Source organism: Notothenia coriiceps, unplaced genomic scaffold (genome assembly GCF_000735185.1).
Source record: "Notothenia coriiceps isolate Sejong01 unplaced genomic scaffold, NC01 NC01_scaffold00036512, whole genome shotgun sequence".
NCBI classification, from domain to species: Eukaryota; Metazoa; Chordata; class Actinopteri; order Perciformes; family Nototheniidae; genus Notothenia; species Notothenia coriiceps.
The window spans coordinates 422,817-436,741 of NW_011369213.1; the positions used below are offsets into that span (position 1 = coordinate 422,817).

General features: G+C 38.8%; 1 long non-coding RNA gene across 1 annotated transcript; it reads left to right on the plus strand.

The window, feature by feature from the left end:
* The first annotated feature begins 11,566 nt into the window (after positions 1–11,566).
* LOC104963915 (uncharacterized) lies at positions 11,567–13,221 on the plus strand. The gene is made up of 4 exons (XR_800360.1): positions 11,567–11,653; positions 12,459–12,560; positions 12,807–12,934; positions 13,107–13,221. It is a non-coding gene; the product is annotated as an uncharacterized lncRNA (long non-coding RNA).
* Positions 13,222–13,925: the final 704 nt, after the last annotated feature.

The window sequence follows — 13,925 nt, forward strand, 5'->3', positions numbered from 1 at the left end:
ACACTTCACTGTGGATTGGGTTACATCTTCGTTGAAGTACTGCCATACATAAGAATGTCGGACGTGTTTTGGAGCATTTTGCAGCACCTCGTTTACCTCAATTTTTTTCACGACTAGTCGACTGGGGCCTACAGCGCCGACTAGTGGTAAGGGTAGTCGACTAGTCGATTAGTTGGTGAAACCCCTATGCCATACAAGATCATTTTAGAGAAAATGCATCAAAAAATAAAAATATACATGACAGCAGCATCAACATAAATCGTATAAAGCAATTTCATCTCCAGTTAATTTTCAAATAAAACACATTTTGGTTCAACCACTTCAGCTGAGATGTTTTGACAGGGACAGATTAGATAGCTTTATAAAAGGGCTCTTTCTTCTGACACAATACTAGATGTGGTTGCTAGGATCTTTTTACAAAATCTCAACATCTAACATCAGAGATAGGGAGATTAGTTACTGTTAGAAATTAAAATCAATGTTTTGATGGTATAATGTAGCTTAAAAATACCGTCAGTTTAAATGCTGTTTTATACTGAAAAAAACAGAAATTCTCGTGCACAACCAGTTGTTAAGCTTTTATTCTGAAAATCCTTCATATCCGGTTAGCATTTAGCATGTGGCTAAATATACTATTTCCTAAAGAGGTGAATTTAGTAGCGACATGACATGGAGTGATGCACACCGAAACCTACTGATTTAACACTACAACTATAGATGTCGAGATACTACCATGCTTCATATTAAATGAAGGTATAGTTTATTTGAATACATTATTGTTTACAGACGTGGGTAGCATGTGACAACATCCGGAACTCCACCGGAAACCAAAATGCCGTGAAGTATTTCCAGTATTTTTATTTTTTTAGAGTATTGATTACAGCGTTTAGAATGTGTTAAATGAAAAGTGATGAGAGGAGGGGTTCTCTCTCTCTTCTTCGCTCACGAGGACCAGATCACAGCTGTTTTTCTGACTGAACAATATCCTGCTTGTAAAATACCCGCGCCTTTTTTAATTAAAGTACCCAATTGAACCTTTTCAGAGACTCCATTTAGTCTCCTTTTTTAAAGCTTCTCTCCTGGACGCGAGAATAACGATCACAGTTTACATTACCAACACCATTTCTCTCCAGTAGCTGTTGTGATTGATCATAAAACTTCAGCTGAACTTAAAACCATTGGTCATGTTTTGATGGGATACACAAAATCCCAGTGTATATATTTGCTGCTTATTTATTCCCTTGGAAAAGGGGTTTTCAAAGTCTGGAACTTTCATTCCTTTAGCCTTGCCTGAATCCTAAATAATGAATGTAAATGAATATCTATTAAACCTTCATTTTTCCATCAGTGGGTGGCTTCTACTGTAGTAGCCTGAAGGAAATGTAATAACTACTGTCATCAACAGGACATTACCCAGGATCAGAGAAAGTATACTGTAAGACAATAATAAAGTCATATAATTGTAAGGATAATGTGTAGTATTCACCAACAGGATTTTCCCACACAAAATGTATATAGGAAATAAATATGATGCTCCCATTTTCTGCAAAAGTGTGTCACTGGGAGGATTATCTATGAAAGGAAATTCATCTGAATAGAGATTGTCCCTTTAAAGCATGACTATTTTATGGTATAATGTGTTTAGGACATACTTCAGTGTGTTTTAATGGGATTATATTGAGGCTATAACGCTCTTTAAAGCCTTGTATTGCATTGATCTCATACCAATTACTGAGGAATTTTTCCTCCCACTTCTCACTTTTTATATTGGATGATATTACTGTCCATCTGTTTATCCGCTGGATTACATTTGATGGTGATTTTTTTATTGACAAGTAACATTTCTAAGGAGATTAATATTTTCAAGTGATTCAAAGGGAGATTTTTGTTGCTATTAACAATATTTTAGGGTGGCCTACCCATTAGTGGGCGGGAGTGTGCACTCTGCTGTGCTTTGATGTCTTACATGTATGGCTGTTTCACACATTAATGACTTCTTTGAGCTGTGATGGCATCATTATCTTTTTCCAAAAAGGGAAGGATGAGAGATTTCAGCTCAGCTTGAATAAAACAGGGGAAGGATTTGTGTGTGGTGGGTGGTTGTGTGTGATATAAACTTGAGTATAGCTTACATTGCAACCTGTTTCAGAGAAAGGGTGGAAGAAGCTGTTCTGTATACAGTTGAACACAAACAGCAATTAATGGTGTGAAACTAGGATTAATAAAATAAAGTTAAATATGTACCTTTCAGAAAAACATGTGCATCTCTTTCATTCATTTTTTTGAAATTAGTTTGAAGGGGTAGTAGCCTTCTAGATTTTATATGTCTCACCCAAGACATTAAGGGAGATGTGAGAGGCTGATAATTCCTGCCTTTAATTACATATAGTGGGGATCGAGTTGCACGAAAAATGTAATTCTACATTTCCCATAAAGCAATTGGATAGCATCTCTAATAAGCCAGAGATGTTTTAAAAAGGACACTGCTGCTGTTTCTCAGACTTTACATTACATTACATGTTACTTGTTAGACGCTTTTATCCAAAGCGATTTACATACTCAATACTCTTGCCAATCCCCACAGGAGCAATTTGGGGGGAAGCGTCTTGCCCTGGGAGTGGACACAATGACATGCTGACTGCAGTGGGGTTTGAACATGTGCTCCCCAGATCTGAACACCAACGCACTAGTCCACTGCGCCACAGCCTCCCGACTTTACACTAATCTCTAAAGCCACAAAAGAAATACAGTAGTTTTCACTGACTGACCACAAGGAATTGAGGTTTATTACCCACCATTACTCAAAACATGAGTGATAATAATCTGCAATGTTGAATAAGTATCCGTTCTTGCTGGAAATCAAGAAAGCTTTGAGAATTCTGCTGTTTAAAATTAACTAATATAAACACACACCGACTCACAAGGTGAAAGCAATACCAGCAACACGGCTGGATATCATACCCTGTTATTCTTTCTCTTTTTCATCCTCTGTGTGCTTTAACCCACTTTCCTGCATTCCACTCCCAATCATCAAAACATGTTATTTATTAATATATATTTTTTCTCTTTCAAGAGGTTTTTCATGCCTCTACATCTATTCTGTCACTTCACCGCTGCAGCAGTGAGATTGGTGCAAGGGTCACGGTAAAGTAGAGAGAGTAGAGAGTGAGAGGGTTTAAGTTCCACAGAGAGTGGAGGATTGTATATTTCCTAAGAAAACAGGAGCAGCCATTTGAGTCGAGGTCATGGACATTTCTATGCATGCCGACAAAATAAGTGGAAGCGTTGGAGGAGAAAGGCCTCTTAAAACTAAATGAAAATCTATAGCTAAAAGCTCTTGGTTTGAATACTCTCCAACCAATACTCTGCCCAAAGTACTCTAGCTTGAACAAAGCACTTGTGACAGGAATTATGTTTTTTTAAGCTTTTAGGCTAACTCTGATTCCCACTTAAAACCAACTGTGTTTCCCCTTTATAAACGAGACAAGGCCTACAGGGTATGTGTTAGTGTGACTGTAGTCAACATTGTGATTGAAAAACGTGTAGCTTTGTTGTTGAGGTTAATGCTGTCGCTCAAAACGTCAATCATGTTGGCTAAAAAAAGGAATCCCTCGACATAATTCTTTTTTATCTTTACCAAAAATATGTTTTTTATACCGGTAGGTTTTTATTATCTAGGTTGTCAAGGAATATGTGTCATTGCACACACACACACACACACACACACACACACACACACACACACACACACACACACACACACACACACACACACACACACACACATCCATGGAGTTATATTTTATTTATTTAGTATGAGCAACACTATTTTGCATATGCATTATGTGTATTGTAATTTGGTACAAGAGACAATGCAGTGTTTATATTGTTTGGGTCTGCTTCGCGTCGGGCCGAACCACGCCCCTTAGCTGTGATATAATGAGCATATACCACGGCCTGTCGTGAGCTATTGCTTTTATAAAACGGTTACCAAGTGTGGCAATATGAAAGAAAAAATAAACACTCTAATTTAAATAGTTTTTATTAATAAATAATGATGTTCAAAATAAAATAGTCCCTCCGTTGCCTTCTGCACAAAACATAGTGCAAGGTGGTTGCTATGCAACAACACTAACAGCAAGCGAACATATTAGACAGAGAGCGTTGATCCATTATTTGGCTGTTTATTTACATTAATGTGTATGTTGCTGTTTATTGTGCATCCACTGAAAAACTGTCCAGCATCAGTAGCAGGGCTTACGTGGTCACTTGTATAGGTTGAGGTTGTTCGAGGCTGTTGCTTGGCGTGGCGAGAATATTGCTCCACTTTCTCCGGTCCCCGAGATTGGGCTTCCAGTAGCTCTGGAGAGAGCTTTCGCACCTGTGGCCACTAACGGTCATAATTTCTCTGCTTTGTTTCAAGACCCGCATCAGAAAGCTTTTGAATGGTGGTACTTTTCCAGTTGGTCTACCTGCTCTTCACGTAGCTCTGCATGTCGTAGTTTAGGTGCTTTTTTTTCTGGAGATAGGCACTGCTCAATCCACTCCTCCATACTATAGTAAGACCCCCCCGGAGGTCGAAGTTAATCTTAAATGTTTCCATTTTATGCTTTGTAAGTTTGTTTCGTAACGGAAGAAATTTAAATATATTTATAAAACTGACAAGTCAAATCAAGCAATCTGATTGGTTGATAGCGTTTTTGCGGACCTCTTTGATTAGATTTGAAAACATCGTTGCTTGCTTTAAAAGTAGCACAATTAATTATGTTAAACCTTCAAAAGTATCTAGATATCCCTTTCCTAATGCCAAAGGAACTGCACACTGAATATGTTTTGCCGTTTGATGTCTATGTCTGGACCGCTGCGTCAAAAAGGAGGGCTTCTGCCCCGTTACTTCTCCGCTGCTTTCTTGTTCCAGTATGAAAAGCAAACTGCCTGTCAATCCAACGGTATACTGTTTTTCTCAGACGCGGAGGGATACTGACTTGTTGTGAAAAGTAATTTACAATTCTACCCGTGGTATACGCTCAGTATATCACGGCTAAGAACCAATCAGATTGCTTGATTTGACTTGTCCGTTTTATAATTAAGCAATAGCTCACGACAGGCCGTGGTATATGCTCATTATATCACAGCTAAGGGGCGTGGTTCGGCCCGGCCCTTAGCTGTGATATAATGAGCATATATCACGGCCTGAAGTGAGCTATTGCTTTTATAAAACGGTTACCAAGTGTGGCAATATGAAAGAAAAATACACACTCTAATTTAAATAGTTTTTATTAGTAAATAATGATGTTCAAAATAAAATAGTCCCTCCGTTGCCTTCTGCACAAAACATAGTGCGAGGTGGTTGCTATGCAACAACACTAACAGCTAGCGAACATATTAGACAGAGAGCGTTGATCCATTATTTGGCTGTTTATTTACATTAATGTGTATGTTGCTGTTTATTGTGCATCCACTGAAAAACTGTCCAGCATCAGTAGCATGGCTTACGTGGTCACTTGTATAGGTTGAGGTTGTTCGAGGCTGTTGCTTGGCGTGGCGAGAATATTGCTCCACTTTCTCCGGTCCCCGAGATTGGGCTTCCAGTAGCTCTGGAGAGAGCTTTCGCACCTGTGGCCACTAACGGTCATAATTTCTCTGCTTTGTTTCAAGACCCGCATCAGAAAGCTTTTGAATGGTGGTACTTTTCCAGTTGGTCTACCTGCTCTTCACGTAGCTCTGCATGTGGTAGTTTAGGTGCTCTCTGGAGATAGGAACTGCTCAATCCACTCCTCCATACTATAGTAAGACCCCCCCGGAGGTCGAAGTTATCTTAAATGTTTCCATTTTATGCTTTGTAAGTTTGTTTCGTAACGGAAGAAATTTAAATATATTTATAAAACTGACAAGTCAAATCAAGCAATCTGATTGGTTGATAGCGTTTTTGCGGACCTCTTTGATTACAGATTTGAAAACATCGTTGCTTGCTTTAAAAGTAGCACAATTAATTATGTTAAACCTTCAAAAGTATCTAGATATCCCTTTCCTAATGCCAAAGGAACTGCACACTGAATATGTTTTGCCGTTTGATGTCTATGTCTGGACCGCTGCGTCAAAAAGGAGGGCTTCTGCCCCGTTACTTCTCCGCTGCTTTCTTGTTCCAGTATGAAAAGCAAACCAACGGTATACTGTTTTTCTCAGACGCGGAGGGATACTGACTTGTTGTGAAAAGTAACTTACAATTCTACCCGTGGTATGTTTGTTGTCTCTATTAGTGCTGTTGTAACTTTATCCGGTTGCATTTTGGGAAATATACGTTGGTTGGTATGGTGTTATTGTGTGTCTTGTAAGATCGTCCTGTAGTCAAGCGTGTAAAGGAGTTAACGCAATTGTTATAATCGATAGTCTTGATTTCTTATTTTCTTTTTCGGTTTGGCCAGCTAGCTGTATTTTTGGGGCTGGATGGAATCCTATCCCTCATAATTTGTGCCGTTTATGGTACCGTGCACGGCGCACACGACTGTAGGCTGTCCTACTGTCTTTTGGCATCTTGCCGCATACATTTGGACACGTCATATATTGCCATTCGGGGAAGTAAGCGGCGACTGTCAAAGCGGTTTGCGGCGTTAGGAAATATGTAGTGTGTATTCGCTACGTTGTTGAGAAAGTTGGGCACAGTCGTTCCGCCCTCCTGGTGTTGTCTTGTATTGGACGCGGTATACTGTCATGGATGGTCGTCGGCTGTCTCGCTCTGGATTATCTTTGTCGTGGCTAGATACCGGGTGGTTGATCGTTCAGGTAGTTTGTCTCACTCGCTGTTGTGGGTGTTGGAGCCGAAGAGAAACGAGGGACCAGTCGAGGAGGAAATATGAGGAGGACACTGAAAGAAAATAACTTCGCTATCAAAAAACGGCCCGACGCCTATAGCGCCATAATTTTTGTAAACCCCGCTTGCGAGTCATATAGTGCCGATTCTTGGTTAGTCTAACGAACTAAACTGAACAGGCAAAATATTAATTCGTTATCGAGTGCTGTCCGGCACCATATACGAGTAATATAGTGTCGATTCCCCGCACCAAGCCGGGCTNTTTTTCTCAGACGCGGAGGGATACTGACTTGTTGTGAAAAGTAACTTACAATTCTACCCATGGTATACGCTCAGTATATCACGGCTAAGAACCAATCAGATTGCTTGATTTGACTTGTCCGTTTTATAATTAAGCAATAGCTCACGACAGGCCGTGGTATATGCTCATTATATCACAGCTAAGGGGCGTGGTTCGGCCCGACGCGAAGCAGGCAGTTTGCTTTTCAGCCCAACGTTATACTGTTTTTCTCAGACTCGGAGGGATACTGACTTGTTGTGAAAAGTAACTTACAATTCTACCCATGGTATACGCTCAGTATATCACGGCTAAGAACCAATCAGATTGCTTGATTCAAGCAATCTGATTGGTTCTTAGCCGTGATATACTGAGCGTATACCATGGGTAGAATTGTAAGTTACTTTTCACAACAAGTCAGTATCCCTCCGAGTCNTGAACTTTAAGTATAATTCAACTGAAAAAATTAATAAAAAAAAAAAATTAATTAATAATAATAATAAATAAAAAAATTGTTTTGTTTCGATTACGTTGATTTTGTAATCGCGATTAAAATACGATTAATTGAGCAGCCCTACTTTACACTCTACTGTATCCGATGTCATGGAACCTAATGTAGTTACACTGCAATGTACTCAATATTAGATACGTACCAGCATTGAAATATCTACTGCAAATGAAATTGTGAGTGGCAATGTTTTCACACAGAGTTTTTACCCCTTTTTTCATTGAGGCAAGTTAATAAAGAAGCATTTATTACTTTCAGTTTGCACATTCAGATTTGACAGCAGCCTTAATATCAACAGACCGTCCCGGAGCAGTTTTATTAAAAGAGATACGGGTAATTAAATGTGTTTTGTCAACACTTTCATCAACCAGATGGCTTGAACTAATTTGCGCTGATGAAAACACAAACTGATTAATTAAAGTGTAGTGTATGTTTAGCGCCATGTTCCCACACCTACCCAATTTAACCTTCTCGGTACGGCTCTTCAGTTCATCAACGAGAACTTTCATCCGCTCATAATTCTCCTGAAAAACAAACAAGTTTATGAAGACATGAGTGATAGATTTAAGGTCGGCTGCTGCTGCATTAAGTGCCGAGGTATAGAGCAACGAAGCATTAAAGACAAAAACACAGAAAATTGAATATTTATTTTGATCCAAATACCACAAAGAAACCTGATACAGTTAATCTGTTCCTCCAATTATGCTGAAGTATAAAGACAATTATATACACCATAAAGTGCCTTTAACTGAAAATGGAACAGCTAAAGTCACCTCTTAGACAATTTGAAATGAAAAATGTTTACTATCCTCTCAACAATTAACTTATAGACATGTATAGCTTTGTATATTTTCTGTAACAAAAGTATTTTCCAAACTGGAAAATATAAAGAAAATGTGTCTATAGTGCCATCCAGTGACATATTGTGGCGTTGCACAGCGAGAATGAATTGGTTGTTGATTACACAAGAGGGGACACTGTGAACCAATATTTACACTGATGCTTCTTGTTATTAGATTCACTACATTATAACTTCCATCAAAAACTCTTGAGCATTAAAAGGGTGATACTGTCAATTTCAGAGTTTTCGTTTGTTTATTGCATGTTTTGTCCTTTATGCATTTCATTTCTCCACTTATCGTGTTTATTGCATATACCCCGAGTACCACAGCTCTGCTGGTTGCCACTCAAGCAATGTTAACCTCAACCTTGGATTTACTATACATATAGTCCCAGTTGTGAAAAGTTTCATTCCATACTAAATCATCTGTGTCTGTGTGTGTGTGTATATATATATATATATATATATATACATACACACACTCCAAGACATGAAAGGTTTTGGTTTGGTTGGTATTGCATGAGCAAAAATAATCATCTGCAGGAATCCTGATTACTTGAGTTTACCCGTGGAGAGATGCTGAGCTAGTTGAAAAAAATAACCTGCAGAATTTGCTACTCGACATACAGTGTTGTCAAACATTTGGAGCGAAGGCTGTGTTTAGCTGCTGAAATGCAGGTACATCTTGAGTAGTAGAAATAAACTTGCGTGGTTAACTTAGTGTGATGATGCTAAGACCTTAGCAGAGTACCATGGAAGCTCAAGGTTTTGACCTCTTGTAGCCAGTAAACAGTGGGCATATAGCTTGTGCTCAGTTTAGGAACTAAGTAAACTAAAGTCTTAATACGTTTTAACTTTAGCCGACCTTACCGTAGTCGTACAACAGCTGTCAGCTATTTATTTTAACAGTTAACGTTGACATTAGCAGCCAGTTTAGTTCAAGCTTGTCTAGCGTACGTTAGCAACAGGCTAGCCTACCTGATATTCAGAGGACTGTGTATCCTGCTGAGACCCGAGTCGAGAAACTGTTTCGGCATGATAAGACCTTGTGCAGGCCAAAGGTAGACTCCTGCAACGATACAACCACGGCCTAACTGTCTGTAAAAGCATTTTGAGGTTCACGTCTATTTAAACGTGCAATTTGTTACTGCTAGCTTGCTAGCTAACCTAGCAGTGATTTTCTTCTGTGGTTGATGTTACTTGAAGTTAAGCTCCATATCGCCACCTGCTGTTTGCATAAATAATACATGTGCTCTATATATAATGTCTGGTACTCCTTCATTTGTTGCATTAACACTGTTGTTGCCAGAGCCGGAAGAAGTACTCAAGTCAAAGTAGAACTACCAGAGTGTAGGAATACGCTGACAAGTAAAAGTCCTGCAATCAAAACTTTACTCAAGTAAAGACACAAGTATTGGCATAAAAATATACTTAAAGTACCAAAACTCAAAGTCCTCATTATGCAAATTACCCATTTTATTATAGTATATATTATATGTTTTGAGTATAATTCTCGATGCATTCATGTGTTTATCACAGGTGGTAAAGGTGGATCAATTTTGTATTCCTCTGTATGTTGCAGGGTAGCTTGTGGTTTTACTCAGGTGTGACTAGAGTCTTATTTAAGTGTTGATTATATTTCACATCTTTAATTCAAATATGCATAATAACTGAAGACCTTAAATGCATGTAGTAGAGAAAAAGTTCACAATGAACCTCTGAATTGTAGTGTGGTAGAAGTACAAAGTAACACAACATTTACATCCTCAAGTAAAGTGAAAGTCTGTCAAAATTGTACTTAAGTACAATACCTGAGTAAAGCTACTTGGGTACTTAACACCACTGTGTGTAGCCTATGAAAAAAATCTTAGACAGAAAGCCTTAGCCCAAGGTCCATTTAGGAATGTAATGTATATGGTTGAAGGATCTGAAAAATCTAGTTAAGTGGACCTTGAATTAACACACTATTCTTGAGGTCAACAATCAAACATCATGCTTATAAGCATGATGTTTGTTTTATTGTTGACCTCAAGAATATTGTTTGGGTCTGCTGAGGATATACTTAAGCAATAGCTCACGACAGGACAGAGAGCGTTGATCCATTATTTGGTTGTTTATTTACATTAATGTGTATGTTGCTGTTTATTGTGCAGCCACTGAAAAACTGTCCAGCATCAGTAGCATGGCTTACGTGGTCACTTGTATAGGTTGAGGTTGTTCTAGGCTGTTGCTTGGCGTGGCGAGAATATTGCTCCACTTTCTCCGGTCCCAGAGATTGGGCTTCCAGTAGCTCTGGAGAGAGCTTTCTCAGCCTGTGGCCACTAACGGTCATAATTTCTCTGCTTTGTTTCAAGACCCGCATCAGAAAGCTTTTGAATGGTGCTACTTTTCCAGTTGGTCTACCTGCTCTTCACGTAGCTCTGCATGTCGTCGTTTAGGTGCTTTCTTGAGATAGGCACTGCTCAATCCACTCCTCCATAGTAAGACCCCCCCGGATGTCGAAGTTAATCTTAAATGTTTCCATCTTAGGCTTTGTAAGTTTGTTTCGTAACTGAAGAAATGCAAATATATTTATAAAACTGACAAGTCAAATCAAGCAATCTGATTGGTCGATAGTGTTTTTGCGGACCTCTTTGATTACAGATTTGAAAACATCGTTGCTTGATTTAAAAGTAGCACAATTAATTATGTAAAACCTTGGAAAGTGTCTAGATATCCCTGCCCTAAAGCCAAAGGAACTGCACACTGAATATGTTTTGCCGTTTGATGTCTATGTCTGGACCGCTGCGTAAAAAGGAGTTTTTTTTGNTTATTATTATTAATTAATTTTTTTTTTTTATTAATTTTTTCAGTTGAATTATACTTAAAGTTCAGGGTAATCAACTGTTAAAAACGTACTGTTAAAAATGTTTTCTCCAATAAATTGATGTTTTCAAAGTAAATGTTTTTAATAATCGTGATTATGATTTTTGCCATAATCGAGCAGCCCTATAGTGTAAAGTAGTACAAACATACTTGGTCCTATCTTATTTTAATTGTCGAGGGTATAAGATTGTGGTTTAGGTTACTATCTACACTTGGACACATGACATAAAAACACCAAAGCATTCTGTTTATTTTGGTGTAACCAGGTGGGGGAGAAAAAGCCAGAAGACTTCATACTTCTCGTGGGAAACTTCTGCCCAGAGAGCGTATCGACAGACTGCTGGATCCTGGGTACAGTATCTTCTAATTTGATCTTTGATTTTAAATCCATCGCTGACTCATATCACAAATATGTGCTCTGGTGTGACGTCATCACACAAACCATTGCACAGGTAGTTCTAACGTGTGCAGCACTTCAATCTGCCCTTTCCTCTGAGAGCAGAGGAGTGAGGAAAGCATTTCTGTTATCCTACAGTCATCCATAGACCCCTAATATAACCCTCCACCACAGGAGACATCCTGCTTTCAATCTAAAAGAACATTGTCAATTTAACTTAAAGTGGACCTATCATGCTATATTTGAATAATATAGTGTAGGACCATACCTATATAAGGCATATTTATACTTTTTATTTTTCAAAATACCAAACAGATCATGCATTTTAGCCATTCCTCATTTCGCTCAATTTAACACTGTCTTTGTCATGGGCTGATTCTGTGAGAACAGCACCATCTACAGGCCTGGCATATGTACTACAGCGTCTCCAGCGCTTTCGAACGGCAATGTCCGTGGCTGTCTCCTCCTGATTGGTGGAGTTGGCCCAATAGCCTTGGGGCCACTTCTGTGAAGTCATAGAAGTGTTCAAATCTGGATCAGTCTGTATCAGATCCGTTGCAGCCCCTTTTTAAGAGATTTGGGTATGGAGGAAAATAGAGAGGGTTGTGTTTTCTGACACTTGGTGAGTTCCCTGGAACACCGGGGACACATATTCATGTATAAAAGACGTACAAAAGTGCGTTTTGCATGATAGGTCACCTTTAAAGAACACTTTTAATTGCAAGCCTTCATTGCATGTTTTGTTGTTTTATTTTGCAGGACCCCTTTCTTGGAGTTCTCTCAGTTTGCCGCATATGAATTGTATGGAAAAGAGGAAGTCCCAGCAGGCGGTATACTAACTGGGATTGGGCGTGTTTCGGGGTAAGCATCGTGAATGAGCAGATTTTCCTATTAAAAACACATTTTAAGCCACTCTGTCTATTAAATGCATATTAAACCTTCTTAACTAGATGCAAAATATTCAAAATGTTAAGTCTATGATAATTACATGGGGTGTTAATTTAATCTTTGTGATTTGTAATTAGCTATTTGGATAATTTCCAATGATATTCTCCTTGAGTACTCCAGGTGCAGCACACATTTCAATATCACAATTTTTTCTCACAGGGTGGAATGTGTTATAGTTGCGAATGATGCTACTGTCAAAGGCGGGACATACTTCCCTGTTACAGTGAAGAAACACCTCCGTGCACAAGAGATCGCACAGCAAAACAACCTGCCATGCATTTACTTAGGTAAGTTGAAAAGGTTTGGTAAAACAAGAAACATAGACTTACAAAAGGGACACAATACATGTACCAGTTTATTCTATGAGGAATACAGTGTGTCTGTTAAAAAAGAAAAATAACCAATTTAAATAAGAATTACTGAGTTCTTTAAATATTCCAACGTTTTTTACTCCTTTAGTGGATTCGGGAGGAGCCAATCTTCCGAGACAGGCCGAAGTCTTCCCAGACAGAGATCACTTCGGACGTATTTTCTACAACCAGGCCAGGCTGTCTTCAGAGGGAATATCCCAGGTGATGCTATACTAGCAAAGCACTTATATACTAATAAAGAACTGGCTTATCTAAAGCCAGTTGAGTAGCACTTGAAATGTTTTAGCTCTATGAAACCTGATGTACTTATATGATTCTGTTTTCTTCAAGTTTGTATCTTCTTGGTTGAATGCACTTATTGTAAGTCGCTTTGGATAAAAGTGTCAGCTAAATGCAATGTAATGTAAATGCTTTTGTTTGGTTGATAACATTGCATTTCACATGTTAATCATTTAACGCACCTAGAGCAGATGGGACCAAAGCGTAATAATCTGCTTGTCAACCTTTGGTAGCTGTCTCTTACTGTAGCGTGATTTTGTTTTGGAACCTTGTGTTGATTCATGGATCATTTCTAAGAAGCACAAAGGTTTGTCTGAATAATGGACACAGATAGTACATTTAAAGGAGCTGCACTACTGTAGGTATTTCATCTTTTCATTGTGTGCAGGCAACCAATTCAGCTTCCAGGGCTCTGCATTATAAATTGCCCGCTGGCCCGGAAGCACTATTTAGACACCCCGGGCCAGCATAATGTACTTTCCACTTGCCCGCTCGGCCACTAAAATATTGCTTTAAAAAAAATGGTACCTGTGGTATTGGTATTTGACTAGCAATTTAGTTAAATTGTTTCGTTTATTAACGCTACAACATAGCGTTTCGTGAGGCGGTTGCCGTTGTTGGGTGAAAG